At 43.4% G+C, this 22,571-nt stretch overlaps 72 non-coding genes across 72 annotated transcripts; all 72 read right to left on the reverse strand.

The window, feature by feature from the left end:
• Nucleotides 1–137: 137 nt before the first annotated feature.
• LOC118800747 lies at nucleotides 138–256 on the reverse strand. Its single transcript, XR_005006364.1, has one exon. It is a non-coding gene; the product is annotated as a 5S ribosomal RNA (ribosomal RNA).
• Nucleotides 257–408: 152 nt separating this feature from the next.
• Nucleotides 409–527, reverse strand: LOC118800748. Its single transcript, XR_005006365.1, has one exon. It is a non-coding gene; the product is annotated as a 5S ribosomal RNA (ribosomal RNA).
• Nucleotides 528–680: 153 nt separating this feature from the next.
• LOC118800750 lies at nucleotides 681–799 on the reverse strand. Its single transcript, XR_005006367.1, has one exon. It is a non-coding gene; the product is annotated as a 5S ribosomal RNA (ribosomal RNA).
• A 153-nt stretch (nucleotides 800–952) lies between these two features.
• Nucleotides 953–1,071, reverse strand: LOC118800683. Its single transcript, XR_005006300.1, has one exon. It is a non-coding gene; the product is annotated as a 5S ribosomal RNA (ribosomal RNA).
• A 152-nt stretch (nucleotides 1,072–1,223) lies between these two features.
• On the reverse strand, nucleotides 1,224–1,342 carry LOC118800684. Its single transcript, XR_005006301.1, has one exon. It is a non-coding gene; the product is annotated as a 5S ribosomal RNA (ribosomal RNA).
• Nucleotides 1,343–1,494: 152 nt separating this feature from the next.
• On the reverse strand, nucleotides 1,495–1,613 carry LOC118800685. The gene has a single exon (XR_005006302.1). It is a non-coding gene; the product is annotated as a 5S ribosomal RNA (ribosomal RNA).
• A 153-nt stretch (nucleotides 1,614–1,766) lies between these two features.
• Nucleotides 1,767–1,885, reverse strand: LOC118800686. Its single transcript, XR_005006303.1, has one exon. It is a non-coding gene; the product is annotated as a 5S ribosomal RNA (ribosomal RNA).
• A 153-nt stretch (nucleotides 1,886–2,038) lies between these two features.
• LOC118800732 lies at nucleotides 2,039–2,156 on the reverse strand. The gene has a single exon (XR_005006350.1). It is a non-coding gene; the product is annotated as a 5S ribosomal RNA (ribosomal RNA).
• A 152-nt stretch (nucleotides 2,157–2,308) lies between these two features.
• LOC118800687 lies at nucleotides 2,309–2,427 on the reverse strand. The gene has a single exon (XR_005006305.1). It is a non-coding gene; the product is annotated as a 5S ribosomal RNA (ribosomal RNA).
• Nucleotides 2,428–2,578: 151 nt separating this feature from the next.
• Nucleotides 2,579–2,697, reverse strand: LOC118800751. The gene has a single exon (XR_005006368.1). It is a non-coding gene; the product is annotated as a 5S ribosomal RNA (ribosomal RNA).
• A 152-nt stretch (nucleotides 2,698–2,849) lies between these two features.
• On the reverse strand, nucleotides 2,850–2,968 carry LOC118800688. The gene has a single exon (XR_005006306.1). It is a non-coding gene; the product is annotated as a 5S ribosomal RNA (ribosomal RNA).
• A 152-nt stretch (nucleotides 2,969–3,120) lies between these two features.
• Nucleotides 3,121–3,239, reverse strand: LOC118800689. Its single transcript, XR_005006307.1, has one exon. It is a non-coding gene; the product is annotated as a 5S ribosomal RNA (ribosomal RNA).
• Nucleotides 3,240–3,391: 152 nt separating this feature from the next.
• LOC118800690 lies at nucleotides 3,392–3,510 on the reverse strand. The gene has a single exon (XR_005006308.1). It is a non-coding gene; the product is annotated as a 5S ribosomal RNA (ribosomal RNA).
• A 151-nt stretch (nucleotides 3,511–3,661) lies between these two features.
• LOC118800691 lies at nucleotides 3,662–3,780 on the reverse strand. Its single transcript, XR_005006309.1, has one exon. It is a non-coding gene; the product is annotated as a 5S ribosomal RNA (ribosomal RNA).
• Nucleotides 3,781–3,932: 152 nt separating this feature from the next.
• LOC118800692 lies at nucleotides 3,933–4,051 on the reverse strand. The gene has a single exon (XR_005006311.1). It is a non-coding gene; the product is annotated as a 5S ribosomal RNA (ribosomal RNA).
• A 153-nt stretch (nucleotides 4,052–4,204) lies between these two features.
• Nucleotides 4,205–4,323, reverse strand: LOC118800694. The gene has a single exon (XR_005006313.1). It is a non-coding gene; the product is annotated as a 5S ribosomal RNA (ribosomal RNA).
• Nucleotides 4,324–4,475: 152 nt separating this feature from the next.
• LOC118800695 lies at nucleotides 4,476–4,594 on the reverse strand. The gene has a single exon (XR_005006314.1). It is a non-coding gene; the product is annotated as a 5S ribosomal RNA (ribosomal RNA).
• A 151-nt stretch (nucleotides 4,595–4,745) lies between these two features.
• Nucleotides 4,746–4,864, reverse strand: LOC118800696. Its single transcript, XR_005006315.1, has one exon. It is a non-coding gene; the product is annotated as a 5S ribosomal RNA (ribosomal RNA).
• A 152-nt stretch (nucleotides 4,865–5,016) lies between these two features.
• On the reverse strand, nucleotides 5,017–5,135 carry LOC118800752. Its single transcript, XR_005006369.1, has one exon. It is a non-coding gene; the product is annotated as a 5S ribosomal RNA (ribosomal RNA).
• A 152-nt stretch (nucleotides 5,136–5,287) lies between these two features.
• Nucleotides 5,288–5,406, reverse strand: LOC118800697. The gene has a single exon (XR_005006317.1). It is a non-coding gene; the product is annotated as a 5S ribosomal RNA (ribosomal RNA).
• Nucleotides 5,407–5,558: 152 nt separating this feature from the next.
• Nucleotides 5,559–5,677, reverse strand: LOC118800753. Its single transcript, XR_005006370.1, has one exon. It is a non-coding gene; the product is annotated as a 5S ribosomal RNA (ribosomal RNA).
• Nucleotides 5,678–5,830: 153 nt separating this feature from the next.
• Nucleotides 5,831–5,949, reverse strand: LOC118800698. The gene has a single exon (XR_005006318.1). It is a non-coding gene; the product is annotated as a 5S ribosomal RNA (ribosomal RNA).
• Nucleotides 5,950–6,100: 151 nt separating this feature from the next.
• Nucleotides 6,101–6,219, reverse strand: LOC118800699. The gene has a single exon (XR_005006319.1). It is a non-coding gene; the product is annotated as a 5S ribosomal RNA (ribosomal RNA).
• A 152-nt stretch (nucleotides 6,220–6,371) lies between these two features.
• Nucleotides 6,372–6,490, reverse strand: LOC118800754. Its single transcript, XR_005006371.1, has one exon. It is a non-coding gene; the product is annotated as a 5S ribosomal RNA (ribosomal RNA).
• Nucleotides 6,491–6,641: 151 nt separating this feature from the next.
• On the reverse strand, nucleotides 6,642–6,760 carry LOC118800755. The gene has a single exon (XR_005006372.1). It is a non-coding gene; the product is annotated as a 5S ribosomal RNA (ribosomal RNA).
• A 152-nt stretch (nucleotides 6,761–6,912) lies between these two features.
• LOC118800700 lies at nucleotides 6,913–7,031 on the reverse strand. Its single transcript, XR_005006320.1, has one exon. It is a non-coding gene; the product is annotated as a 5S ribosomal RNA (ribosomal RNA).
• Nucleotides 7,032–7,183: 152 nt separating this feature from the next.
• LOC118800701 lies at nucleotides 7,184–7,302 on the reverse strand. Its single transcript, XR_005006321.1, has one exon. It is a non-coding gene; the product is annotated as a 5S ribosomal RNA (ribosomal RNA).
• Nucleotides 7,303–7,456: 154 nt separating this feature from the next.
• Nucleotides 7,457–7,575, reverse strand: LOC118800702. The gene has a single exon (XR_005006322.1). It is a non-coding gene; the product is annotated as a 5S ribosomal RNA (ribosomal RNA).
• A 152-nt stretch (nucleotides 7,576–7,727) lies between these two features.
• LOC118800703 lies at nucleotides 7,728–7,846 on the reverse strand. Its single transcript, XR_005006323.1, has one exon. It is a non-coding gene; the product is annotated as a 5S ribosomal RNA (ribosomal RNA).
• A 151-nt stretch (nucleotides 7,847–7,997) lies between these two features.
• On the reverse strand, nucleotides 7,998–8,116 carry LOC118800705. The gene has a single exon (XR_005006325.1). It is a non-coding gene; the product is annotated as a 5S ribosomal RNA (ribosomal RNA).
• Nucleotides 8,117–8,268: 152 nt separating this feature from the next.
• On the reverse strand, nucleotides 8,269–8,387 carry LOC118800706. Its single transcript, XR_005006326.1, has one exon. It is a non-coding gene; the product is annotated as a 5S ribosomal RNA (ribosomal RNA).
• Nucleotides 8,388–8,540: 153 nt separating this feature from the next.
• On the reverse strand, nucleotides 8,541–8,659 carry LOC118800707. Its single transcript, XR_005006327.1, has one exon. It is a non-coding gene; the product is annotated as a 5S ribosomal RNA (ribosomal RNA).
• Nucleotides 8,660–8,811: 152 nt separating this feature from the next.
• Nucleotides 8,812–8,930, reverse strand: LOC118800708. Its single transcript, XR_005006328.1, has one exon. It is a non-coding gene; the product is annotated as a 5S ribosomal RNA (ribosomal RNA).
• Nucleotides 8,931–9,082: 152 nt separating this feature from the next.
• On the reverse strand, nucleotides 9,083–9,201 carry LOC118800709. Its single transcript, XR_005006329.1, has one exon. It is a non-coding gene; the product is annotated as a 5S ribosomal RNA (ribosomal RNA).
• A 152-nt stretch (nucleotides 9,202–9,353) lies between these two features.
• Nucleotides 9,354–9,472, reverse strand: LOC118800710. The gene has a single exon (XR_005006330.1). It is a non-coding gene; the product is annotated as a 5S ribosomal RNA (ribosomal RNA).
• Nucleotides 9,473–9,624: 152 nt separating this feature from the next.
• On the reverse strand, nucleotides 9,625–9,743 carry LOC118800711. Its single transcript, XR_005006331.1, has one exon. It is a non-coding gene; the product is annotated as a 5S ribosomal RNA (ribosomal RNA).
• Nucleotides 9,744–9,894: 151 nt separating this feature from the next.
• LOC118800756 lies at nucleotides 9,895–10,013 on the reverse strand. The gene has a single exon (XR_005006373.1). It is a non-coding gene; the product is annotated as a 5S ribosomal RNA (ribosomal RNA).
• A 152-nt stretch (nucleotides 10,014–10,165) lies between these two features.
• On the reverse strand, nucleotides 10,166–10,284 carry LOC118800713. The gene has a single exon (XR_005006332.1). It is a non-coding gene; the product is annotated as a 5S ribosomal RNA (ribosomal RNA).
• Nucleotides 10,285–10,437: 153 nt separating this feature from the next.
• On the reverse strand, nucleotides 10,438–10,556 carry LOC118800714. Its single transcript, XR_005006333.1, has one exon. It is a non-coding gene; the product is annotated as a 5S ribosomal RNA (ribosomal RNA).
• A 151-nt stretch (nucleotides 10,557–10,707) lies between these two features.
• LOC118800715 lies at nucleotides 10,708–10,826 on the reverse strand. The gene has a single exon (XR_005006334.1). It is a non-coding gene; the product is annotated as a 5S ribosomal RNA (ribosomal RNA).
• A 152-nt stretch (nucleotides 10,827–10,978) lies between these two features.
• Nucleotides 10,979–11,097, reverse strand: LOC118800717. The gene has a single exon (XR_005006336.1). It is a non-coding gene; the product is annotated as a 5S ribosomal RNA (ribosomal RNA).
• Nucleotides 11,098–11,248: 151 nt separating this feature from the next.
• LOC118800757 lies at nucleotides 11,249–11,367 on the reverse strand. The gene has a single exon (XR_005006374.1). It is a non-coding gene; the product is annotated as a 5S ribosomal RNA (ribosomal RNA).
• Nucleotides 11,368–11,519: 152 nt separating this feature from the next.
• LOC118800758 lies at nucleotides 11,520–11,638 on the reverse strand. Its single transcript, XR_005006375.1, has one exon. It is a non-coding gene; the product is annotated as a 5S ribosomal RNA (ribosomal RNA).
• A 152-nt stretch (nucleotides 11,639–11,790) lies between these two features.
• Nucleotides 11,791–11,909, reverse strand: LOC118800759. The gene has a single exon (XR_005006376.1). It is a non-coding gene; the product is annotated as a 5S ribosomal RNA (ribosomal RNA).
• A 153-nt stretch (nucleotides 11,910–12,062) lies between these two features.
• On the reverse strand, nucleotides 12,063–12,181 carry LOC118800718. Its single transcript, XR_005006337.1, has one exon. It is a non-coding gene; the product is annotated as a 5S ribosomal RNA (ribosomal RNA).
• A 152-nt stretch (nucleotides 12,182–12,333) lies between these two features.
• On the reverse strand, nucleotides 12,334–12,452 carry LOC118800719. Its single transcript, XR_005006338.1, has one exon. It is a non-coding gene; the product is annotated as a 5S ribosomal RNA (ribosomal RNA).
• A 152-nt stretch (nucleotides 12,453–12,604) lies between these two features.
• On the reverse strand, nucleotides 12,605–12,723 carry LOC118800720. The gene has a single exon (XR_005006339.1). It is a non-coding gene; the product is annotated as a 5S ribosomal RNA (ribosomal RNA).
• A 152-nt stretch (nucleotides 12,724–12,875) lies between these two features.
• Nucleotides 12,876–12,994, reverse strand: LOC118800657. The gene has a single exon (XR_005006274.1). It is a non-coding gene; the product is annotated as a 5S ribosomal RNA (ribosomal RNA).
• Nucleotides 12,995–13,146: 152 nt separating this feature from the next.
• On the reverse strand, nucleotides 13,147–13,265 carry LOC118800761. Its single transcript, XR_005006378.1, has one exon. It is a non-coding gene; the product is annotated as a 5S ribosomal RNA (ribosomal RNA).
• Nucleotides 13,266–13,417: 152 nt separating this feature from the next.
• On the reverse strand, nucleotides 13,418–13,536 carry LOC118800762. Its single transcript, XR_005006379.1, has one exon. It is a non-coding gene; the product is annotated as a 5S ribosomal RNA (ribosomal RNA).
• A 152-nt stretch (nucleotides 13,537–13,688) lies between these two features.
• LOC118800763 lies at nucleotides 13,689–13,807 on the reverse strand. Its single transcript, XR_005006380.1, has one exon. It is a non-coding gene; the product is annotated as a 5S ribosomal RNA (ribosomal RNA).
• A 152-nt stretch (nucleotides 13,808–13,959) lies between these two features.
• LOC118800764 lies at nucleotides 13,960–14,078 on the reverse strand. The gene has a single exon (XR_005006381.1). It is a non-coding gene; the product is annotated as a 5S ribosomal RNA (ribosomal RNA).
• A 152-nt stretch (nucleotides 14,079–14,230) lies between these two features.
• LOC118800721 lies at nucleotides 14,231–14,349 on the reverse strand. Its single transcript, XR_005006340.1, has one exon. It is a non-coding gene; the product is annotated as a 5S ribosomal RNA (ribosomal RNA).
• Nucleotides 14,350–14,502: 153 nt separating this feature from the next.
• On the reverse strand, nucleotides 14,503–14,621 carry LOC118800722. The gene has a single exon (XR_005006341.1). It is a non-coding gene; the product is annotated as a 5S ribosomal RNA (ribosomal RNA).
• Nucleotides 14,622–14,773: 152 nt separating this feature from the next.
• On the reverse strand, nucleotides 14,774–14,892 carry LOC118800765. Its single transcript, XR_005006382.1, has one exon. It is a non-coding gene; the product is annotated as a 5S ribosomal RNA (ribosomal RNA).
• Nucleotides 14,893–15,042: 150 nt separating this feature from the next.
• LOC118800766 lies at nucleotides 15,043–15,161 on the reverse strand. Its single transcript, XR_005006383.1, has one exon. It is a non-coding gene; the product is annotated as a 5S ribosomal RNA (ribosomal RNA).
• Nucleotides 15,162–15,313: 152 nt separating this feature from the next.
• LOC118800723 lies at nucleotides 15,314–15,432 on the reverse strand. The gene has a single exon (XR_005006342.1). It is a non-coding gene; the product is annotated as a 5S ribosomal RNA (ribosomal RNA).
• Nucleotides 15,433–15,583: 151 nt separating this feature from the next.
• LOC118800767 lies at nucleotides 15,584–15,702 on the reverse strand. The gene has a single exon (XR_005006384.1). It is a non-coding gene; the product is annotated as a 5S ribosomal RNA (ribosomal RNA).
• Nucleotides 15,703–15,853: 151 nt separating this feature from the next.
• Nucleotides 15,854–15,972, reverse strand: LOC118800768. Its single transcript, XR_005006385.1, has one exon. It is a non-coding gene; the product is annotated as a 5S ribosomal RNA (ribosomal RNA).
• Nucleotides 15,973–16,124: 152 nt separating this feature from the next.
• LOC118800724 lies at nucleotides 16,125–16,243 on the reverse strand. Its single transcript, XR_005006343.1, has one exon. It is a non-coding gene; the product is annotated as a 5S ribosomal RNA (ribosomal RNA).
• Nucleotides 16,244–16,395: 152 nt separating this feature from the next.
• On the reverse strand, nucleotides 16,396–16,514 carry LOC118800769. Its single transcript, XR_005006386.1, has one exon. It is a non-coding gene; the product is annotated as a 5S ribosomal RNA (ribosomal RNA).
• Nucleotides 16,515–16,666: 152 nt separating this feature from the next.
• LOC118800771 lies at nucleotides 16,667–16,785 on the reverse strand. The gene has a single exon (XR_005006387.1). It is a non-coding gene; the product is annotated as a 5S ribosomal RNA (ribosomal RNA).
• Nucleotides 16,786–16,937: 152 nt separating this feature from the next.
• Nucleotides 16,938–17,056, reverse strand: LOC118800773. The gene has a single exon (XR_005006389.1). It is a non-coding gene; the product is annotated as a 5S ribosomal RNA (ribosomal RNA).
• A 154-nt stretch (nucleotides 17,057–17,210) lies between these two features.
• On the reverse strand, nucleotides 17,211–17,329 carry LOC118800774. Its single transcript, XR_005006390.1, has one exon. It is a non-coding gene; the product is annotated as a 5S ribosomal RNA (ribosomal RNA).
• Nucleotides 17,330–17,482: 153 nt separating this feature from the next.
• Nucleotides 17,483–17,601, reverse strand: LOC118800656. The gene has a single exon (XR_005006273.1). It is a non-coding gene; the product is annotated as a 5S ribosomal RNA (ribosomal RNA).
• Nucleotides 17,602–17,753: 152 nt separating this feature from the next.
• On the reverse strand, nucleotides 17,754–17,872 carry LOC118800725. The gene has a single exon (XR_005006344.1). It is a non-coding gene; the product is annotated as a 5S ribosomal RNA (ribosomal RNA).
• Nucleotides 17,873–18,023: 151 nt separating this feature from the next.
• On the reverse strand, nucleotides 18,024–18,142 carry LOC118800726. Its single transcript, XR_005006345.1, has one exon. It is a non-coding gene; the product is annotated as a 5S ribosomal RNA (ribosomal RNA).
• Nucleotides 18,143–18,294: 152 nt separating this feature from the next.
• On the reverse strand, nucleotides 18,295–18,413 carry LOC118800775. Its single transcript, XR_005006391.1, has one exon. It is a non-coding gene; the product is annotated as a 5S ribosomal RNA (ribosomal RNA).
• A 151-nt stretch (nucleotides 18,414–18,564) lies between these two features.
• Nucleotides 18,565–18,683, reverse strand: LOC118800776. The gene has a single exon (XR_005006392.1). It is a non-coding gene; the product is annotated as a 5S ribosomal RNA (ribosomal RNA).
• A 151-nt stretch (nucleotides 18,684–18,834) lies between these two features.
• LOC118800777 lies at nucleotides 18,835–18,953 on the reverse strand. The gene has a single exon (XR_005006393.1). It is a non-coding gene; the product is annotated as a 5S ribosomal RNA (ribosomal RNA).
• A 153-nt stretch (nucleotides 18,954–19,106) lies between these two features.
• Nucleotides 19,107–19,225, reverse strand: LOC118800654. The gene has a single exon (XR_005006271.1). It is a non-coding gene; the product is annotated as a 5S ribosomal RNA (ribosomal RNA).
• A 152-nt stretch (nucleotides 19,226–19,377) lies between these two features.
• On the reverse strand, nucleotides 19,378–19,496 carry LOC118800655. The gene has a single exon (XR_005006272.1). It is a non-coding gene; the product is annotated as a 5S ribosomal RNA (ribosomal RNA).
• Nucleotides 19,497–22,571: the final 3,075 nt, after the last annotated feature.

The following is a 22,571-nucleotide window of genomic DNA, read 5'->3' on the forward strand; positions in this document are numbered from 1 at the left end:
ATACAGCCCCATTATAGCTTCTATCCACTCTATAAACCATTAAACTTATTTTTTTTAAGTTTTCTTCCTTGAACCTTGACAAAATTAGCTTTCCAAGCTGTTTACAATGGACTATTACATTAATAGCTGAGCTGAAAAGCTTACAGCACCTGGTATTCCCAGGCGGTCTCCCATCCAAGTACTAACCAGGCCCGACCCTGCTTAGCTTCCGAGATCAGACGAGATCGGGCGTTCTCAGAGTGGTATGGCCGTAAGCGAAAGCTGACCTCCAATACAGCCCCATTATAGCTTCTATCCACTCTATAAACCATTTAAACTTATTTTTTTAAGTTTTCTTCCTTGAACCTTGACAAAATTAGCTTTCCAAGCTGTTTACAATGGACTATTACATTAATAGCTGAGCTGAAAAGCTTACAGCACCTGGTATTCCCAGGCGGTCTCCCATCCAAGTACTAACCAGGCCCGACCCTGCTTAGCTTCCGAGATCAGACGAGATCGGGCGTTCTCAGAGTGGTATGGCCGTAAGCGAAAGCCGACCTCCAATACAGCCCCATTATAGCTTCTATCCACTCTATAAACCATTTAAACTTATTTTTTTTAAGTTTTCTTCCTTGAACCTTGACAAAATTAGCTTTCCAAGCTGTTTACAATGGACTATTACATTAATAGCTGAGCTGAAAAGCTTACAGCACCTGGTATTCCCAGGCGGTCTCCCATCCAAGTACTAACCAGGCCCGACCCTGCTTAGCTTCCGAGATCAGACGAGATCGGGCGTTCTCAGAGTGGTATGGCCGTAAGCGAAAGCTGACCTCCAATACAGCCCCATTATAGCTTCTATCCACTCTATAAACCATTTAAACTTAACTTTTTTAAGTTTTCTTCCTTGAACCTTGACAAAATTAGCTTTCCAAGCTGTTTACAATGGACTATTACATTAATAGCTGAGCTGAAAAGCTTACAGCACCTGGTATTCCCAGGCGGTCTCCCATCCAAGTACTAACCAGGCCCGACCCTGCTTAGCTTCCGAGATCAGACGAGATCGGGCGTTCTCAGAGTGGTATGGCCGTAGGCGAAAGCCGACCTCCAATACAGCCCCATTATAGCTTTCATCCACTCTATAAACCATTTTAACTTATTTTTTTAAGTTTTCTTCCTTGAACCTTGACAAAATTAGCTTTCCAAGCTGTTTACAATGGACTATTACATTAATAGCTGAGCTGAAAAGCTTACAGCACCTGGTATTCCCAGGCGGTCTCCCATCCAAGTACTAACCAGGCCCGACCCTGCTTAGCTTCCGAGATCAGACGAGATCGGGCGTTCTCAGAGTGGTATGGCCGTAGGCGAAAGCCGACCTCCAATACAGCCCCATTATAGCTTTTATCCACTCTATAAACCATTTTACTTATTTTTTTTAAGTTTTCTTCCTTGAACCTTGACAAAATTAGCTTTCCAAGCTGTTTACAATGGACTATTACATTAATAGCTGAGCTGAAAAGCTTACAGCACCTGGTATTCCCAGGCGGTCTCCCATCCAAGTACTAACCAGGCCCGACCCTGCTTAGCTTCCGAGATCAGACGAGATCGGGCGTTCTCAGAGTGGTATGGCCGTAGGCGAAAGCTGACCTCCAATACAGCCCCATTATAGCTTCTATCCACTCTATAAACCATTTTAACTTATTTTTTTTAAGTTTTCTTCCTTGAACCTTGACAAAATTAGCTTTCCAAGCTGTTTACAATGGACTATTACATTAATAGCTGAGCTGAAAAGCTTACAGCACCTGGTATTCCCAGGCGGTCTCCCATCCAAGTACTAACCAGGCCCGACCCTGCTTAGCTTCCGAGATCAGACGAGATCGGGCGTTCTCAGAGTGGTATGGCCGTAGGCGAAAGCTGACCTCCAATACAGCCCCATTATAGCTTCTATCCACTCTATAAACCATTTAAACTTAACTTTTTTAAGTTTTCTTCCTTGAACCTTGACAAAATTAGCTTTCCAAGCTGTTTACAATGGACTATTACATTAATAGCTGAGCTGAAAAGCTTACAGCACCTGGTATTCCCAGGCGGTCTCCCATCCAAGTACTAACCAGGCCCGACCCTGCTTAGCTTCCGAGATCAGACGAGATCGGGCGTTCTCAGAGTGGTATGGCCGTAGCGAAAGCCGACCTCCAATACAGCCCCATTATAGCTTCTATCCACTCTATAAACCATTAAACTTATTCTTTTTAAGTTTTCTTCCTTGAACCTTGACAAAATTAGCTTTCCAAGCTGTTTACAATGGACTATTACATTAATAGCTGAGCTGAAAAGCTTACAGCACCTGGTATTCCCAGGCGGTCTCCCATCCAAGTACTAACCAGGCCCGACCCTGCTTAGCTTCCGAGATCAGACGAGATCGGGCGTTCTCAGAGTGGTATGGCCGTAGGCGAAAGCCGACCTCCAATACAGCCCCATTATAGCTTTTATCCACTCTATAAACCATTTTACTTATTTTTTTAAGTTTTCTTCCTTGAACCTTGACAAAATTAGCTTTCCAAGCTGTTTACAATGGACTATTACATTAATAGCTGAGCTGAAAAGCTTACAGCACCTGGTATTCCCAGGCGGTCTCCCATCCAAGTACTAACCAGGCCCGACCCTGCTTAGCTTCCGAGATCAGACGAGATCGGGCGTTCTCAGAGTGGTATGGCCGTAAGCGAAAGCCGACCTCCAATACAGCCCCATTATAGCTTCTATCCACTCTATAAACCATTAAACTTATCTTTTTTAAGTTTTCTTCCTTGAACCTTGACAAAATTAGCTTTCCAAGCTGTTTACAATGGACTATTACATTAATAGCTGAGCTGAAAAGCTTACAGCACCTGGTATTCCCAGGCGGTCTCCCATCCAAGTACTAACCAGGCCCGACCCTGCTTAGCTTCCGAGATCAGACGAGATCGGGCGTTCTCAGAGTGGTATGGCCGTAGGCGAAAGCTGACCTCCAATACAGCCCCATTATAGCTTCTATCCACTCTATAAACCATTATACTTATTTTTTTTAAGTTTTCTTCCTTGAACCTTGACAAAATTAGCTTTCCAAGCTGTTTACAATGGACTATTACATTAATAGCTGAGCTGAAAAGCTTACAGCACCTGGTATTCCCAGGCGGTCTCCCATCCAAGTACTAACCAGGCCCGACCCTGCTTAGCTTCCGAGATCAGACGAGATCGGGCGTTCTCAGAGTGGTATGGCCGTAGGCGAAAGCCGACCTCCAATACAGCCCCATTATAGCTTCTATCCACTCTATAAACCATTAAACTTAACTTTTTTAAGTTTTCTTCCTTGAACCTTGACAAAATTAGCTTTCCAAGCTGTTTACAATGGACTATTACATTAATAGCTGAGCTGAAAAGCTTACAGCACCTGGTATTCCCAGGCGGTCTCCCATCCAAGTACTAACCAGGCCCGACCCTGCTTAGCTTCCGAGATCAGACGAGATCGGGCGTTCTCAGAGTGGTATGGCCGTAGGCGAAAGCCGACCTCCAATACAGCCCCATTATAGCTTCTATCCACTCTATAAACCATTTTACTTATTTTTTTAAGTTTTCTTCCTTGAACCTTGACAAAATTAGCTTTCCAAGCTGTTTACAATGGACTATTACATTAATAGCTGAGCTGAAAAGCTTACAGCACCTGGTATTCCCAGGCGGTCTCCCATCCAAGTACTAACCAGGCCCGACCCTGCTTAGCTTCCGAGATCAGACGAGATCGGGCGTTCTCAGAGTGGTATGGCCGTAGGCGAAAGCTGACCTCCAATACAGCCCCATTATAGCTTCTATCCACTCTATAAACCATTAAACTTAACTTTTTTAAGTTTTCTTCCTTGAACCTTGACAAAATTAGCTTTCCAAGCTGTTTACAATGGACTATTACATTAATAGCTGAGCTGAAAAGCTTACAGCACCTGGTATTCCCAGGCGGTCTCCCATCCAAGTACTAACCAGGCCCGACCCTGCTTAGCTTCCGAGATCAGACGAGATCGGGCGTTCTCAGAGTGGTATGGCCGTAGGCGAAAGCTGACCTCCAATACAGCCCCATTATAGCTTCTATCCACTCTATAAACCATTTAAACTTATTTTTTTTAAGTTTTCTTCCTTGAACCTTGACAAAATTAGCTTTCCAAGCTGTTTACAATGGACTATTACATTAATAGCTGAGCTGAAAAGCTTACAGCACCTGGTATTCCCAGGCGGTCTCCCATCCAAGTACTAACCAGGCCCGACCCTGCTTAGCTTCCGAGATCAGACGAGATCGGGCGTTCTCAGAGTGGTATGGCCGTAGGCGAAAGCTGACCTCCAATACAGCCCCATTATAGCTTCTATCCACTCTATAAACCATTTTAACTTATTTTTTTAAGTTTTCTTCCTTGAACCTTGACAAAATTAGCTTTCCAAGCTGTTTACAATGGACTATTACATTAATAGCTGAGCTGAAAAGCTTACAGCACCTGGTATTCCCAGGCGGTCTCCCATCCAAGTACTAACCAGGCCCGACCCTGCTTAGCTTCCGAGATCAGACGAGATCGGGCGTTCTCAGAGTGGTATGGCCGTAGGCGAAAGCTGACCTCCAATACAGCCCCATTATAGCTTCTATCCACTCTATAAACCATTTAACTTATTTTTTTAAGTTTTCTTCCTTGAACCTTGACAAAATTAGCTTTCCAAGCTGTTTACAATGGACTATTACATTAATAGCTGAGCTGAAAAGCTTACAGCACCTGGTATTCCCAGGCGGTCTCCCATCCAAGTACTAACCAGGCCCGACCCTGCTTAGCTTCCGAGATCAGACGAGATCGGGCGTTCTCAGAGTGGTATGGCCGTAGGCGAAAGCCGACCTCCAATACAGCCCCATTATAGCTTTCATCCACTCTATAAACCATTTTACTTATTTTTTTTAAGTTTTCTTCCTTGAACCTTGACAAAATTAGCTTTCCAAGCTGTTTACAATGGACTATTACATTAATAGCTGAGCTGAAAAGCTTACAGCACCTGGTATTCCCAGGCGGTCTCCCATCCAAGTACTAACCAGGCCCGACCCTGCTTAGCTTCCGAGATCAGACGAGATCGGGCGTTCTCAGAGTGGTATGGCCGTAAGCGAAAGCCGACCTCCAATACAGCCCCATTATAGCTTCTATCCACTCTATAAACCATTTTACTTAACTTTTTTAAGTTTTCTTCCTTGAACCTTGACAAAATTAGCTTTCCAAGCTGTTTACAATGGACTATTACATTAATAGCTGAGCTGAAAAGCTTACAGCACCTGGTATTCCCAGGCGGTCTCCCATCCAAGTACTAACCAGGCCCGACCCTGCTTAGCTTCCGAGATCAGACGAGATCGGGCGTTCTCAGAGTGGTATGGCCGTAGGCGAAAGCCGACCTCCAATACAGCCCCATTATAGCTTCTATCCACTCTATAAACCATTTTAACTTATTTTTTTAAGTTTTCTTCCTTGAACCTTGACAAAATTAGCTTTCCAAGCTGTTTACAATGGACTATTACATTAATAGCTGAGCTGAAAAGCTTACAGCACCTGGTATTCCCAGGCGGTCTCCCATCCAAGTACTAACCAGGCCCGACCCTGCTTAGCTTCCGAGATCAGACGAGATCGGGCGTTCTCAGAGTGGTATGGCCGTAAGCGAAAGCTGACCTCCAATACAGCCCCATTATAGCTTCTATCCACTCTATAAACCATTTAAACTTAACTTTTTTAAGTTTTCTTCCTTGAACCTTGACAAAATTAGCTTTCCAAGCTGTTTACAATGGACTATTACATTAATAGCTGAGCTGAAAAGCTTACAGCACCTGGTATTCCCAGGCGGTCTCCCATCCAAGTACTAACCAGGCCCGACCCTGCTTAGCTTCCGAGATCAGACGAGATCGGGCGTTCTCAGAGTGGTATGGCCGTAGGCGAAAGCCGACCTCCAATACAGCCCCATTATAGCTTCTATCCACTCTATAAACCATTTTACTTATTTTTTTAAGTTTTCTTCCTTGAACCTTGACAAAATTAGCTTTCCAAGCTGTTTACAATGGACTATTACATTAATAGCTGAGCTGAAAAGCTTACAGCACCTGGTATTCCCAGGCGGTCTCCCATCCAAGTACTAACCAGGCCCGACCCTGCTTAGCTTCCGAGATCAGACGAGATCGGGCGTTCTCAGAGTGGTATGGCCGTAGGCGAAAGCTGACCTCCAATACAGCCCCATTATAGCTTCTATCCACTCTATAAACCATTTTACTTATTTTTTTTAAGTTTTCTTCCTTGAACCTTGACAAAATTAGCTTTCCAAGCTGTTTACAATGGACTATTACATTAATAGCTGAGCTGAAAAGCTTACAGCACCTGGTATTCCCAGGCGGTCTCCCATCCAAGTACTAACCAGGCCCGACCCTGCTTAGCTTCCGAGATCAGACGAGATCGGGCGTTCTCAGAGTGGTATGGCCGTAAGCGAAAGCTGACCTCCAATACAGCCCCATTATAGCTTCTATCCACTCTATAAACCATTAACTTATCTTTTTTAAGTTTTCTTCCTTGAACCTTGACAAAATTAGCTTTCCAAGCTGTTTACAATGGACTATTACATTAATAGCTGAGCTGAAAAGCTTACAGCACCTGGTATTCCCAGGCGGTCTCCCATCCAAGTACTAACCAGGCCCGACCCTGCTTAGCTTCCGAGATCAGACGAGATCGGGCGTTCTCAGAGTGGTATGGCCGTAAGCGAAAGCCGACCTCCAATACAGCCCCATTATAGCTTCTATCCACTCTATAAACCATTTTAACTTATTTTTTTAAGTTTTCTTCCTTGAACCTTGACAAAATTAGCTTTCCAAGCTGTTTACAATGGACTATTACATTAATAGCTGAGCTGAAAAGCTTACAGCACCTGGTATTCCCAGGCGGTCTCCCATCCAAGTACTAACCAGGCCCGACCCTGCTTAGCTTCCGAGATCAGACGAGATCGGGCGTTCTCAGAGTGGTATGGCCGTAGGCGAAAGCCGACCTCCAATACAGCCCCATTATAGCTTCTATCCACTCTATAAACCATTTAAACTTATTTTTTTAAGTTTTCTTCCTTGAACCTTGACAAAATTAGCTTTCCAAGCTGTTTACAATGGACTATTACATTAATAGCTGAGCTGAAAAGCTTACAGCACCTGGTATTCCCAGGCGGTCTCCCATCCAAGTACTAACCAGGCCCGACCCTGCTTAGCTTCCGAGATCAGACGAGATCGGGCGTTCTCAGAGTGGTATGGCCGTAGGCGAAAGCTGACCTCCAATACAGCCCCATTATAGCTTCTATCCACTCTATAAACCATTTTAAACTTATTTTTTTTAAGTTTTCTTCCTTGAACCTTGACAAAATTAGCTTTCCAAGCTGTTTACAATGGACTATTACATTAATAGCTGAGCTGAAAAGCTTACAGCACCTGGTATTCCCAGGCGGTCTCCCATCCAAGTACTAACCAGGCCCGACCCTGCTTAGCTTCCGAGATCAGACGAGATCGGGCGTTCTCAGAGTGGTATGGCCGTAGGCGAAAGCCGACCTCCAATACAGCCCCATTATAGCTTCTATCCACTCTATAAACCATTTATACTTATTTTTTTAAGTTTTCTTCCTTGAACCTTGACAAAATTAGCTTTCCAAGCTGTTTACAATGGACTATTACATTAATAGCTGAGCTGAAAAGCTTACAGCACCTGGTATTCCCAGGCGGTCTCCCATCCAAGTACTAACCAGGCCCGACCCTGCTTAGCTTCCGAGATCAGACGAGATCGGGCGTTCTCAGAGTGGTATGGCCGTAGGCGAAAGCTGACCTCCAATACAGCCCCATTATAGCTTCTATCCACTCTATAAACCATTTAACTTATTTTTTTAAGTTTTCTTCCTTGAACCTTGACAAAATTAGCTTTCCAAGCTGTTTACAATGGACTATTACATTAATAGCTGAGCTGAAAAGCTTACAGCACCTGGTATTCCCAGGCGGTCTCCCATCCAAGTACTAACCAGGCCCGACCCTGCTTAGCTTCCGAGATCAGACGAGATCGGGCGTTCTCAGAGTGGTATGGCCGTAGGCGAAAGCTGACCTCCAATACAGCCCCATTATAGCTTTTATCCACTCTATAAACCATTTTACTTATTTTTTTTAAGTTTTCTTCCTTGAACCTTGACAAAATTAGCTTTCCAAGCTGTTTACAATGGACTATTACATTAATAGCTGAGCTGAAAAGCTTACAGCACCTGGTATTCCCAGGCGGTCTCCCATCCAAGTACTAACCAGGCCCGACCCTGCTTAGCTTCCGAGATCAGACGAGATCGGGCGTTCTCAGAGTGGTATGGCCGTAGGCGAAAGCTGACCTCCAATACAGCCCCATTATAGCTTCTATCCACTCTATAAACCATTTTAACTTATTTTTTTTAAGTTTTCTTCCTTGAACCTTGACAAAATTAGCTTTCCAAGCTGTTTACAATGGACTATTACATTAATAGCTGAGCTGAAAAGCTTACAGCACCTGGTATTCCCAGGCGGTCTCCCATCCAAGTACTAACCAGGCCCGACCCTGCTTAGCTTCCGAGATCAGACGAGATCGGGCGTTCTCAGAGTGGTATGGCCGTAGGCGAAAGCTGACCTCCAATACAGCCCCATTATAGCTTCTATCCACTCTATAAACCATTTAAACTTATTTTTTTAAGTTTTCTTCCTTGAACCTTGACAAAATTAGCTTTCCAAGCTGTTTACAATGGACTATTACATTAATAGCTGAGCTGAAAAGCTTACAGCACCTGGTATTCCCAGGCGGTCTCCCATCCAAGTACTAACCAGGCCCGACCCTGCTTAGCTTCCGAGATCAGACGAGATCGGGCGTTCTCAGAGTGGTATGGCCGTAGGCGAAAGCTGACCTCCAATACAGCCCCATTATAGCTTCTATCCACTCTATAAACCATTATACTTATCTTTTTTAAGTTTTCTTCCTTGAACCTTGACAAAATTAGCTTTCCAAGCTGTTTACAATGGACTATTACATTAATAGCTGAGCTGAAAAGCTTACAGCACCTGGTATTCCCAGGCGGTCTCCCATCCAAGTACTAACCAGGCCCGACCCTGCTTAGCTTCCGAGATCAGACGAGATCGGGCGTTCTCAGAGTGGTATGGCCGTAGGCGAAAGCTGACCTCCAATACAGCCCCATTATAGCTTCTATCCACTCTATAAACCATTTAAACTTATTTTTTTAAGTTTTCTTCCTTGAACCTTGACAAAATTAGCTTTCCAAGCTGTTTACAATGGACTATTACATTAATAGCTGAGCTGAAAAGCTTACAGCACCTGGTATTCCCAGGCGGTCTCCCATCCAAGTACTAACCAGGCCCGACCCTGCTTAGCTTCCGAGATCAGACGAGATCGGGCGTTCTCAGAGTGGTATGGCCGTAGGCGAAAGCCGACCTCCAATACAGCCCCATTATAGCTTCTATCCACTCTATAAACCATTTTACTTATTTTTTTTAAGTTTTCTTCCTTGAACCTTGACAAAATTAGCTTTCCAAGCTGTTTACAATGGACTATTACATTAATAGCTGAGCTGAAAAGCTTACAGCACCTGGTATTCCCAGGCGGTCTCCCATCCAAGTACTAACCAGGCCCGACCCTGCTTAGCTTCCGAGATCAGACGAGATCGGGCGTTCTCAGAGTGGTATGGCCGTAGGCGAAAGCCGACCTCCAATACAGCCCCATTATAGCTTTTATCCACTCTAAAAACCATTTTACTTATTTTTTTAAGTTTTCTTCCTTGAACCTTGACAAAATTAGCTTTCCAAGCTGTTTACAATGGACTATTACATTAATAGCTGAGCTGAAAAGCTTACAGCACCTGGTATTCCCAGGCGGTCTCCCATCCAAGTACTAACCAGGCCCGACCCTGCTTAGCTTCCGAGATCAGACGAGATCGGGCGTTCTCAGAGTGGTATGGCCGTAAGCGAAAGCCGACCTCCAATACAGCCCCATTATAGCTTCTATCCACTCTATAAACCATTAAACTTATTCTTTTTAAGTTTTCTTCCTTGAACCTTGACAAAATTAGCTTTCCAAGCTGTTTACAATGGACTATTACATTAATAGCTGAGCTGAAAAGCTTACAGCACCTGGTATTCCCAGGCGGTCTCCCATCCAAGTACTAACCAGGCCCGACCCTGCTTAGCTTCCGAGATCAGACGAGATCGGGCGTTCTCAGAGTGGTATGGCCGTAGGCGAAAGCTGACCTCCAATACAGCCCCATTATAGCTTCTATCCACTCTATAAACCATTTTACTTATTTCTTTTTAAGTTTTCTTCCTTGAACCTTGACAAAATTAGCTTTCCATGCTGTTTACAATGGACTATTACATTAATAGCTGAGCTGAAAAGCTTACAGCACCTGGTATTCCCAGGCGGTCTCCCATCCAAGTACTAACCAGGCCCGACCCTGCTTAGCTTCCGAGATCAGACGAGATCGGGCGTTCTCAGAGTGGTATGGCCGTAGGCGAAAGCCGACCTCCAATACAGCCCCATTATAGCTTCTATCCACTCTATAAACCATTTTACTTATTTTTTTAAGTTTTCTTCCTTGAACCTTGACAAAATTAGCTTTCCAAGCTGTTTACAATGGACTATTACATTAATAGCTGAGCTGAAAAGCTTACAGCACCTGGTATTCCCAGGCGGTCTCCCATCCAAGTACTAACCAGGCCCGACCCTGCTTAGCTTCCGAGATCAGACGAGATCGGGCGTTCTCAGAGTGGTATGGCCGTAGGCGAAAGCTGACCTCCAATACAGCCCCATTATAGCTTCTATCCACTCTATAAACCATTTTAACTTATTTTTTTAAGTTTTCTTCCTTGAACCTTGACAAAATTAGCTTTCCAAGCTGTTTACAATGGACTATTACATTAATAGCTGAGCTGAAAAGCTTACAGCACCTGGTATTCCCAGGCGGTCTCCCATCCAAGTACTAACCAGGCCCGACCCTGCTTAGCTTCCGAGATCAGACGAGATCGGGCGTTCTCAGAGTGGTATGGCCGTAGGCGAAAGCTGACCTCCAATACAGCCCCATTATAGCTTCTATCCACTCTATAAACCATTTAACTTATTTTTTTAAGTTTTCTTCCTTGAACCTTGACAAAATTAGCTTTCCAAGCTGTTTACAATGGACTATTACATTAATAGCTGAGCTGAAAAGCTTACAGCACCTGGTATTCCCAGGCGGTCTCCCATCCAAGTACTAACCAGGCCCGACCCTGCTTAGCTTCCGAGATCAGACGAGATCGGGCGTTCTCAGAGTGGTATGGCCGTAAGCGAAAGCTGACCTCCAATACAGCCCCATTATAGCTTCTATCCACTCTATAAACCATTTAAACTTATTTTTTTAAGTTTTCTTCCTTGAACCTTGACAAAATTAGCTTTCCAAGCTGTTTACAATGGACTATTACATTAATAGCTGAGCTGAAAAGCTTACAGCACCTGGTATTCCCAGGCGGTCTCCCATCCAAGTACTAACCAGGCCCGACCCTGCTTAGCTTCCGAGATCAGACGAGATCGGGCGTTCTCAGAGTGGTATGGCCGTAAGCGAAAGCTGACCTCCAATACAGCCCCATTATAGCTTCTATCCACTCTATAAACCATTTAACTTACTTTTTTTAAGTTTTCTTCCTTGAACCTTGACAAAATTAGCTTTCCAAGCTGTTTACAATGGACTATTACATTAATAGCTGAGCTGAAAAGCTTACAGCACCTGGTATTCCCAGGCGGTCTCCCATCCAAGTACTAACCAGGCCCGACCCTGCTTAGCTTCCGAGATCAGACGAGATCGGGCGTTCTCAGAGTGGTATGGCCGTAAGCGAAAGCCGACCTCCAATACAGCCCCATTATAGCTTCTATCCACTCTATAAACCATTTTAACTTATCTTTTTTAAGTTTTCTTCCTTGAACCTTGACAAAATTAGCTTTCCAAGCTGTTTACAATGGACTATTACATTAATAGCTGAGCTGAAAAGCTTACAGCACCTGGTATTCCCAGGCGGTCTCCCATCCAAGTACTAACCAGGCCCGACCCTGCTTAGCTTCCGAGATCAGACGAGATCGGGCGTTCTCAGAGTGGTATGGCCGTAGGCGAAAGCCGACCTCCAATACAGCCCCATTATAGCTTCTATCCACTCTATAAACCATTTTAACTTATTTTTTTAAGTTTTCTTCCTTGAACCTTGACAAAATTAGCTTTCCAAGCTGTTTACAATGGACTATTACATTAATAGCTGAGCTGAAAAGCTTACAGCACCTGGTATTCCCAGGCGGTCTCCCATCCAAGTACTAACCAGGCCCGACCCTGCTTAGCTTCCGAGATCAGACGAGATCGGGCGTTCTCAGAGTGGTATGGCCGTAGGCGAAAGCCGACCTCCAATACAGCCCCATTATAGCTTCTATCCACTCTAAAAACCATTTTACTTATTTTTTTTAAGTTTTCTTCCTTGAACCTTGACAAAATTAGCTTTCCAAGCTGTTTACAATGGACTATTACATTAATAGCTGAGCTGAAAAGCTTACAGCACCTGGTATTCCCAGGCGGTCTCCCATCCAAGTACTAACCAGGCCCGACCCTGCTTAGCTTCCGAGATCAGACGAGATCGGGCGTTCTCAGAGTGGTATGGCCGTAGGCGAAAGCTGACCTCCAATACAGCCCCATTATAGCTTCTATCCACTCTATAAACCATTTAAACTTATTTTTTTAAGTTTTCTTCCTTGAACCTTGACAAAATTAGCTTTCCAAGCTGTTTACAATGGACTATTACATTAATAGCTGAGCTGAAAAGCTTACAGCACCTGGTATTCCCAGGCGGTCTCCCATCCAAGTACTAACCAGGCCCGACCCTGCTTAGCTTCCGAGATCAGACGAGACCGGGCGTTCTCAGAGTGGTATGGCCGTAAGCGAAAGCGGCCCTCCAATACAGCCCCATTATAGCTTCTATCCACTCTATAAACCATTTTAATTAACTTTTTAAAGTTTTCTTCCTTGAACCTTGACAAAATTAGCTTTCCAAGCTGTTTACAATGGACTATTACATTAATAGCTGAGCTGAAAAGCTTACAGCACCTGGTATTCCCAGGCGGTCTCCCATCCAAGTACTAACCAGGCCCGACCCTGCTTAGCTTCCGAGATCAGACGAGATCGGGCGTTCTCAGAGTGGTATGGCCGTAAGCGAAAGCCGACCTCCAATACAGCCCCATTATAGCTTCTATCCACTCTATAAACCATTTATACTTATTTTTTTAAGTTTTCTTCCTTGAACCTTGACAAAATTAGCTTTCCAAGCTGTTTACAATGGACTATTACATTAATAGCTGAGCTGAAAAGCTTACAGCACCTGGTATTCCCAGGCGGTCTCCCATCCAAGTACTAACCAGGCCCGACCCTGCTTAGCTTCCGAGATCAGACGAGATCGGGCGTTCTCAGAGTGGTATGGCCGTAAGCGAAAGCTGACCTCCAATACAGCCCCATTATAGCTTCTATCCACTCTATAAACCATTAAACTTATTCTTTTTAAGTTTTCTTCCTTGAACCTTGACAAAATTAGCTTTCCAAGCTGTTTACAATGGACTATTACATTAATAGCTGAGCTGAAAAGCTTACAGCACCTGGTATTCCCAGGCGGTCTCCCATCCAAGTACTAACCAGGCCCGACCCTGCTTAGCTTCCGAGATCAGACGAGATCGGGCGTTCTCAGAGTGGTATGGCCGTAAGCGAAAGCTGACCTCCAATACAGCCCCATTATAGCTTCTATCCACTCTATAAACCATTTTACTTAATTTTTTAAAGTTTTCTTCCTTGAACCTTGACAAAATTAGCTTTCCAAGCTGTTTACAATGGACTATTACATTAATAGCTGAGCTGAAAAGCTTACAGCACCTGGTATTCCCAGGCGGTCTCCCATCCAAGTACTAACCAGGCCCGACCCTGCTTAGCTTCCGAGATCAGACGAGATCGGGCGTTCTCAGAGTGGTATGGCCGTAAGCGAAAGCTGACCTCCAATACAGCCCCATTATAGCTTCTATCCACTCTATAAACCATTTTACTTATTCTTTTTAAGTTTTCTTCCTTGAACCTTGACAAAATTAGCTTTCCAAGCTGTTTACAATGGACTATTACATTAATAGCTGAGCTGAAAAGCTTACAGCACCTGGTATTCCCAGGCGGTCTCCCATCCAAGTACTAACCAGGCCCGACCCTGCTTAGCTTCCGAGATCAGACGAGATCGGGCGTTCTCAGAGTGGTATGGCCGTAGGCGAAAGCTGACCTCCAATACAGCCCCATTATAGCTTTCTATCCACTCTATAAACCATTTTACTTATTTTTTTTAAGTTTTCTTCCTTGAACCTTGACAAAATTAGCTTTCCAAGCTGTTTACAATGGACTATTACATTAATAGCTGAGCTGAAAAGCTTACAGCACCTGGTATTCCCAGGCGGTCTCCCATCCAAGTACTAACCAGGCCCGACCCTGCTTAGCTTCCGAGATCAGACGAGATCGGGCGTTCTCAGAGTGGTATGGCCGTAGGCGAAAGCTGACCTCCAATACAGCCCCATTATAGCTTCTATCCACTCTATAAACCATTTAAACTTATTTTTTTAAGTTTTCTTCCTTGAACCTTGACAAAATTAGCTTTCCAAGCTGTTTACAATGGACTATTACATTAATAGCTGAGCTGAAAAGCTTACAGCACCTGGTATTCCCAGGCGGTCTCCCATCCAAGTACTAACCAGGCCCGACCCTGCTTAGCTTCCGAGATCAGACGAGATCGGGCGTTCTCAGAGTGGTATGGCCGTAAGCGAAAGCCGACCTCCAATACAGCCCCATTATAGCTTCTATCCACTCTATAAACCATTAACTTATTTTTTTAAGTTTTCTTCCTTGAACCTTGACAAAATTAGCTTTCCAAGCTGTTTACAATGGACTATTACATTAATAGCTGAGCTGAAAAGCTTACAGCACCTGGTATTCCCAGGCGGTCTCCCATCCAAGTACTAACCAGGCCCGACCCTGCTTAGCTTCCGAGATCAGACGAGATCGGGCGTTCTCAGAGTGGTATGGCCGTAAGCGAAAGCCGACCTCCAATACAGCCCCATTATAGCTTCTATCCACTCTATAAACCATTAAACTTATTCTTTTTAAGTTTTCTTCCTTGAACCTTGACAAAATTAGCTTTCCAAGCTGTTTACAATGGACTATTACATTAATAGCTGAGCTGAAAAGCTTACAGCACCTGGTATTCCCAGGCGGTCTCCCATCCAAGTACTAACCAGGCCCGACCCTGCTTAGCTTCCGAGATCAGACGAGATCGGGCGTTCTCAGAGTGGTATGGCCGTAGGCGAAAGCCGACCTCCAATACAGCCCCATTATAGCTTCTATCCACTCTATAAACCATTTTACTTATTTTTTTAAGTTTTCTTCCTTGAACCTTGACAAAATTAGCTTTCCAAGCTGTTTACAATGGACTATTACATTAATAGCTGAGCTGAAAAGCTTACAGCACCTGGTATTCCCAGGCGGTCTCCCATCCAAGTACTAACCAGGCCCGACCCTGCTTAGCTTCCGAGATCAGACGAGATCGGGCGTTCTCAGAGTGGTATGGCCGTAAGCGAAAGCCGACCTCCAATACAGCCCCATTATAGCTTCTATCCACTCTATAAACCATTATACTTATTTTTTTAAGTTTTCTTCCTTGAACCTTGACAAAATTAGCTTTCCAAGCTGTTTACAATGGACTATTACATTAATAGCTGAGCTGAAAAGCTTACAGCACCTGGTATTCCCAGGCGGTCTCCCATCCAAGTACTAACCAGGCCCGACCCTGCTTAGCTTCCGAGATCAGACGAGATCGGGCGTTCTCAGAGTGGTATGGCCGTAAGCGAAAGCCGACCTCCAATACAGCCCCATTATAGCTTCTATCCACTCTATAAACCATTTTACTTAACTTTTTAAAGTTTTCTTCCTTGAACCTTGACAAAATTAGCTTTCCAAGCTGTTTACAATGGACTATTACATTAATAGCTGAGCTGAAAAGCTTACAGCACCTGGTATTCCCAGGCGGTCTCCCATCCAAGTACTAACCAGGCCCGACCCTGCTTAGCTTCCGAGATCAGACGAGATCGGGCGTTCTCAGAGTGGTATGGCCGTAGGCGAAAGCTGACCTCCAATACAGCCCCATTATAGCTTCTATCCACTCTATAAACCATTTTACTTATTTTTTTTAAGTTTTCTTCCTTGAACCTTGACAAAATTAGCTTTCCAAGCTGTTTACAATGGACTATTACATTAATAGCTGAGCTGAAAAGCTTACAGCACCTGGTATTCCCAGGCGGTCTCCCATCCAAGTACTAACCAGGCCCGACCCTGCTTAGCTTCCGAGATCAGACGAGATCGGGCGTTCTCAGAGTGGTATGGCCGTAAGCGAAAGCTGACCTCCAATACAGCCCCATTATAGCTTTTATCCACTCTATAAACCATTTTACTTATTTTTTTTAAGTTTTCTTCCTTGAACCTTGACAAAATTAGCTTTCCAAGCTGTTTACAATGGACTATTACATTAATAGCTGAGCTGAAAAGCTTACAGCACCTGGTATTCCCAGGCGGTCTCCCATCCAAGTACTAACCAGGCCCGACCCTGCTTAGCTTCCGAGATCAGACGAGATCGGGCGTTCTCAGAGTGGTATGGCCGTAAGCGAAAGCTGACCTCCAATACAGCCCCATTATAGCTTCTATCCACTCTATAAACCATTAAACTTAACTTTTTTAAGTTTTCTTCCTTGAACCTTGACAAAATTAGCTTTCCAAGCTGTTTACAATGGACTATTACATTAATAGCTGAGCTGAAAAGCTTACAGCACCTGGTATTCCCAGGCGGTCTCCCATCCAAGTACTAACCAGGCCCGACCCTGCTTAGCTTCCGAGATCAGACGAGATCGGGCGTTCTCAGAGTGGTATGGCCGTAAGCGAAAGCCGACCTCCAATACAGCCCCATTATAGCTTCTATCCACTCTATAAACCATTTTAACTTTTTTCTTTTTAAGTTTTCTTCCTTGAACCTTGACAAAATTAGCTTTCCAAGCTGTTTACAATGGACTATTACATTAATAGCTGAGCTGAAAAGCTTACAGCACCTGGTATTCCCAGGCGGTCTCCCATCCAAGTACTAACCAGGCCCGACCCTGCTTAGCTTCCGAGATCAGACGAGATCGGGCGTTCTCAGAGTGGTATGGCCGTAAGCGAAAGCCGACCTCCAATACAGCCCCATTATAGCTTCTATCCACTCTATAAACCATTTTACTTATTTTTTTTTAAGTTTTCTTCCTTGAACCTTGACAAAATTAGCTTTCCAAGCTGTTTACAATGGACTATTACATTAATAGCTGAGCTGAAAAGCTTACAGCACCTGGTATTCCCAGGCGGTCTCCCATCCAAGTACTAACCAGGCCCGACCCTGCTTAGCTTCCGAGATCAGACGAGATCGGGCGTTCTCAGAGTGGTATGGCCATAAGCGAAAGCCGACCTCCAATACAGCCCCATTATAGCTTCTATCCACTCTATAAACCATTAAACTTATTCTTTTTAAGTTTTCTTCCTTGAACCTTGACAAAATTAGCTTTCCAAGCTGTTTACAATGGACTATTACATTAATAGCTGAGCTGAAAAGCTTACAGCACCTGGTATTCCCAGGCGGTCTCCCATCCAAGTACTAACCAGGCCCGACCCTGCTTAGCTTCCGAGATCAGACGAGATCGGGCGTTCTCAGAGTGGTATGGCCGTAGGCGAAAGCTGACCTCCAATACAGCCCCATTATAGCTTTTATCCACTCTATAAACCATTTTACTTATTTTTTTAAGTTTTCTTCCTTGAACCTTGACAAAATTAGCTTTCCAAGCTGTTTACAATGGACTATTACATTAATAGCTGAGCTGAAAAGCTTACAGCACCTGGTATTCCCAGGCGGTCTCCCATCCAAGTACTAACCAGGCCCGACCCTGCTTAGCTTCCGAGATCAGACGAGATCGGGCGTTCTCAGAGTGGTATGGCCGTAGGCGAAAGCCGACCTCCAATACAGCCCCATTATAGCTTCTATCCACTCTATAAACCATTTTACTTATTTTTTTTAAGTTTTCTTCCTTGAACCTTGACAAAATTAGCTTTCCAAGCTGTTTACAATGGACTATTACATTAATAGCTGAGCTGAAAAGCTTACAGCACCTGGTATTCCCAGGCGGTCTCCCATCCAAGTACTAACCAGGCCCGACCCTGCTTAGCTTCCGAGATCAGACGAGATCGGGCGTTCTCAGAGTGGTATGGCCGTAAGCGAAAGCTGACCTCCAATACAGCCCCATTATAGCTTCTATCCACTCTATAAACCATTTAACTTATTTTTTTAAGTTTTCTTCCTTGAACCTTGACAAAATTAGCTTTCCAAGCTGTTTACAATGGACTATTACATTAATAGCTGAGCTGAAAAGCTTACAGCACCTGGTATTCCCAGGCGGTCTCCCATCCAAGTACTAACCAGGCCCGACCCTGCTTAGCTTCCGAGATCAGACGAGATCGGGCGTTCTCAGAGTGGTATGGCCGTAAGCGAAAGCCGACCTCCAATACAGCCCCATTATAGCTTCTATCCACTCTATAAACCATTTTATTTACTTTTTTAAGTTTTCTTCCTTGAACCTTGACAAAATTAGCTTTCCAAGCTGTTTACAATGGACTATTACATTAATAGCTGAGCTGAAAAGCTTACAGCACCTGGTATTCCCAGGCGGTCTCCCATCCAAGTACTAACCAGGCCCGACCCTGCTTAGCTTCCGAGATCAGACGAGATCGGGCGTTCTCAGAGTGGTATGGCCGTAAGCGAAAGCCGACCTCCAATACAGCCCCATTATAGCTTCTATCCACTCTATAAACCATTTTACTTATTTTTTTTTAAGTTTTCTTCCTTGAACCTTGACAAAATTAGCTTTCCAAGCTGTTTACAATGGACTATTACATTAATAGCTGAGCTGAAAAGCTTACAGCACCTGGTATTCCCAGGCGGTCTCCCATCCAAGTACTAACCAGGCCCGACCCTGCTTAGCTTCCGAGATCAGACGAGATCGGGCGTTCTCAGAGTGGTATGGCCGTAAGCGAAAGCTGACCTCCAATACAGCCCCATTATAGCTTCTATCCACTCTATAAACCATTAAACTTATTCTTTTTAAGTTTTCTTCCTTGAACCTTGACAAAATTAGCTTTCCAAGCTGTTTACAATGGACTATTACATTAATAGCTGAGCTGAAAAGCTTACAGCACCTGGTATTCCCAGGCGGTCTCCCATCCAAGTACTAACCAGGCCCGACCCTGCTTAGCTTCCGAGATCAGACGAGATCGGGCGTTCTCAGAGTGGTATGGCCGTAAGCGAAAGCCGACCTCCAATACAGCCCCATTATGGCTTCAATCCACTCTATAAACCATTTAACGTAACTTTTTAAATTTTTTTTATAATAGTTTATTTGATTGTATGTGAATTTGAACTGTATGTTGCTTGAAATATTTGTATTATATTTGAAATATTTACATAATGTGCTGGCAGTGATGGGTTGAAAAAGCAGGACACATTGGAAATTAATATGTGGTATTTGTAAAGACAACAAATAATGACTGCAGTGAATGTGTTCAACATGATTATATGAAGATGCATCATAGGTTATTCTACTGAAAGCATGCTATAAAAATTTAGCCTTTTTTGGGGTACCAAGGACACATTTCAAAGATGCTCATGGTGTCATGTAAAGTAATGTAAGTTAGTTACTAACAGTTCTGAAATTAACAAATGAAAATATAAGCAAATATTAGCAACTGGGTTATTAGAACAAAGTGTCTATGAATTGTGTTGATAAAAGTGAATTGAATGCTTAACATAGCAGTTTTCTGATAAGGAAATATGTTGTATATGAGAACACATTAAAGTTTACGTAGAGAAAAATAAGGTGAAGTTGATGCTATGAGAGGTTGTGTAGGTATTATTAACGCTAGCTAGATTACTGCATATTGTGTTCTGCAGTAGTGAAGAGGGGCAAAGAAGTGTGCTATGCTTCACTGTGTGGTATGACATGTACAATAACAAACATCCTCTGTTTTGTTTTGTGAGAGTATGATCAAAACAGGAAGATTTGATGGATAACCATTCCTAAAAAATGTTCACAACACACAAGATATGTGGATACGTTTAGCTGTAGTAAGTAGATAAAAATAGGCGTAAGAGCAGCTACATGCTAAGTTCCGCAGTGGAGACTTAGCACCTGAGATGTAGATAAACGGGTAAGTAAATACTTGATAGCGATATTACATTTTGTACAGAAAGTCTGTAGCATGTATAAGAAAAAACAACTTACTTTACACCGGAGAACTGTGTTGATCATTGAATAGCGTTTGTGCTTGAAAAACCCACGTGACCAATGACCTCTGAAGCTTATGGATACAATCACGTGACATTGTTGAAAAACGTATTCAACAGAAACGAACTGGTAGTTGTTCATGGTTTTAAAGCAATAAAACTTTATATGTGTACACATTTATTTAGCTTTTATATCAAGGCCCCAAGTTGACTGTGAAAAAATAAGGAAAAGTTATCTCTGTACAGTTGTGTAGACGTTATAAGGGGAGTTTTTAGAAATATCAGCTGTAAAGATGACCTGTGAGGTGATATACGTCAAGAGTCATGTTTAGGAATTACCTGTAGTCCTTTACAAATAAATTAGGTTATTTTAAATGCATTGGAGATCAAGTTTTAGTAGAGTCAATTTAGCAGAGTGGAGTTACAAGTGCAGTTCACCTTTTTAACCACTAGATGTCATTTATGTTTTAAACACAGAGGAAGGAACCTTTTTCGATAGAAGTTCTAACAAAGCTTCGCTGGTTCAGGAAACTTCGCTTTACAGTTACTAGGCAGCAAAAATATGTGTTTTATCAGCTTTATAGGTATAGGGCAGAGTAAACGGCAGGAAAGAAAGGAAAGAAGTAAAGCAAGTGTTTTTGAGGTAAAAGTTAGTGAAAAGCATTTAGTAAGTGGTTGGTACATATTATAAAAGAACAATTTTAGGATATATATTTTTATTGGTGCTATTGGTAGTTGTGGGTTCAATAAAGCTTGAAAATATTGTGTAAATTATATTTTGTCAAACATATTGTAGGCTACAGTTGAGGAGCTGAAAGGAGCATTAAAGAAAATTTGGTTTTATTTAAGTTATATTATTAGATTATCTGGATGAGTTTATGTAGAAGTGTGTAGCAGTTTATTAACTCGTATTAGTAACGAATTTTACACCAATAGATCACTGAACATTAAGGTTGTGTGTTTGTGATGCATTCTAGGACATTAACGTAATTTAAAGTTTGGATTGAAAGAAACGTAATAATCCAAATGTTCACACAAAAGTTAAATTACAACGACTTTATTACAAAAAACAGCAGTGAACAGCAATTGTTACTTAAAGGCAAAGCATTGCAAAACAACGATCGACTAACAAATGTGACAATTGAACCAAAAAAATAAAGACTTTTAAGAAGTAAAATTATGAGCTAACAAAACAATACTAGCATACTGTAATGTACAATGTTCAGAAACCATGCTAAGAAAGCAAACTCACCTAACAGGCACTAAGGATTGGGAACTCACGGAGACAGTCAGTGTTTCTCGGGCTCAGAGTGTTCAGCAGTGCATCATCCGGCACTGCTGGCAGCGGTGGAACTTGCTCCTGGGGATGAAGTTGTTCTGCCGGCTGAACACAGAGAAAGTAATTCATGGTAGCCCGGATCTCTAACGCATGAACGGGGCCAGTGACGGAGCTCAACCGCACATCTGAAGAGCCGCAGGCACATGGTAAGTTGAAGTTTGCCCTCAAATGTTCAGCGCCTGGACGGTGTTCACCTGTCTCTCCCCCAGCTGCAGCGTCATCTGCGCAATCCCGTTGGAGATGCAGCAGTTTCTGACCTCGTGCTCAGCCCCGCCGATGTTCACCGTTCGTACAGATGGACTTACGGAGACCACTTTAGTTTCCACCAGGCTGACCTGCAACCAGTGAGACAAGCAAGGACAAAAGGCTCAGTAAAGTGCAGTATTAAAATGCATTAAAATGCAATTTGCAGCTCATAGAGCGTTTAAAGTGTTTACCTTTCTGCCTGGCAGCATTGTCATGACTTCTTTTAGAGTCTTTTTCTGCTGCGATGGGGGGCTTCGTGCGGCGAACGGCACCGTGGTGACTGAGATGTTGCTCCTGTTACTCACGATCATGTCAAAGTCTGATGTCCCCCTGAAACCTGAAAAACGTAGAATACTGCATTAGGAAGAGGTGGGTAAACGGTGAGATATTCATAGAGTTGTGCGTAAGAGAAGTACTTACATAACGCCTTCTTTACATTTTTTTAAGCAAAGTGGAGTTCCATTCTGCGCAGCCTGCAGAAATGCGTGCCTGGGCTGAAGACCACCGCATAGT

Source organism: Colossoma macropomum, unplaced genomic scaffold (assembly GCF_904425465.1).
Source record: "Colossoma macropomum unplaced genomic scaffold, Colossoma_macropomum, whole genome shotgun sequence".
NCBI lineage: Eukaryota > Metazoa > Chordata > Actinopteri > Characiformes > Serrasalmidae > Colossoma > Colossoma macropomum.